The sequence below is a fragment of the Acyrthosiphon pisum genome, chromosome A2 (assembly GCF_005508785.2).
Source record: "Acyrthosiphon pisum isolate AL4f chromosome A2, pea_aphid_22Mar2018_4r6ur, whole genome shotgun sequence".
In the NCBI taxonomy this organism is placed as follows: domain Eukaryota; kingdom Metazoa; phylum Arthropoda; class Insecta; order Hemiptera; family Aphididae; genus Acyrthosiphon; species Acyrthosiphon pisum.
In genome coordinates, this window is record NC_042495.1 from 87,653,849 (window position 1) to 87,655,455 (window position 1,607).

Sequence of the window (1,607 nt, forward strand, 5' to 3'; positions counted from 1 at the left end):
CAAATATGTTGCTAGAAAAGTTGTCCCGCGCAAAACAGTTTTTGCCATGTCGTACATTTGTAAGACGGGAGACAACGTATGCGGGTGTAGCGTCCTCTTTAAAAGTAAAAAATGGGGGTGAGCATGCTGTATGAATTACTCTGTATAATATTCAATTGTGATTTATTTTTTATTTATTATTGATGACATATTTTAAAGGGATAGTGTAAACTATCGGCTTTTGCAATGTTTAGCCTAAAATATAATTTAAATTGTCAATATATGATAAATAATATACATTGACAGAATGAAGGCAATTTAATTGTTGAACCGTTTAATAAAGGATTCCCATTTGGACTATGTATAGGTATATATTATAATATATCTATAATAGTGACTATAGTTGTGTATGTTAAGGTGTGTGTGTGTGTGTAGTGCCATAGTTTGTACATACCTACATGTACATATGACAATTTCCTGAAGTTTGAAATGTGCTAATTGTTGCTTATAATATGCTAAATACAATTGTAACTTGATTGTCTATACCGGATATTTAAATCATATAATCTAATAATAAATTCATTCACACAGTAGCGTAGGTACCTACCCGGGAAATTCGTTAAGGGGTCCAATATATAGATACAAAACTACTTTTTCTTTTTTTTACTTGGTCTCCAATTCACATACAAATATAATAATTAATAATTGTACTATACTACTTCACAACTAACCGATTACTTATTATTTACAAACATGTTCCATTGTTTAGGCACAAATCTGGTAAATGCGCATCTTTCGCAAGGTCTGCGTTGACGTCTTCAGTCGTTGATTGTCGTTGTCCTATCAAAATCGGTGTTGTGTGAGTGATGAGGATTTAAAACAGGCGCTGACCGCTGTAAATCGCGTAACTTTTATTTTTATTTTTTTTTTGTAAAATTTGGTCTGGTTATATTTTATACACATTTAAATTACGTCTAGCGATATTTTTACAAAATCAATATTTTTTTTTTCCATTTTTCAGACTTAGGAGTTAAGACTGACAATAAAATAAATTGTAGTACATAATATTGGTATGGTTAAAAATATTGATTTTATTGTTAGTTGATCATGATTAAAAAATATATTATAATATTTATATTTAAAAGGTGGATACTGCTCTGCTGTACAATAGGTTACTAAGTTATAAGTGGGTCACTGTAGTAGTGTAATTAATAGTGTACAATTTGAATTCAGTGATAAATCATGATTCATTGTATACGAAGAAATTAATAACTACTTCTTCTGAACAGAGACGGTTTGTCAGCTAGCCTATATTATAATAATATTTTTAAATCACATAGAAATTACCCACTAAGATCGTTGGTATTCTTTGTTTGAATATCTAATTTCGTCCAATTTTGATATAAAATAGGAATAAAAAAAACTTCCTTTCTATTTTATTTTAGATTTTTTTGGTGACAGTATAACTTTAGGTACCTTAGGTAGTTTTTGAAAAAAATTAATTTAGTTTGTTAGTGTTATTTAAAAAAAAAACCGTAGATACATGCAATTTCCATTGAATGTTTATATTAGCAATTTATAACACCATAAAATGTTCGAAATATTGCCACTATTTTTGAGCTATTTAT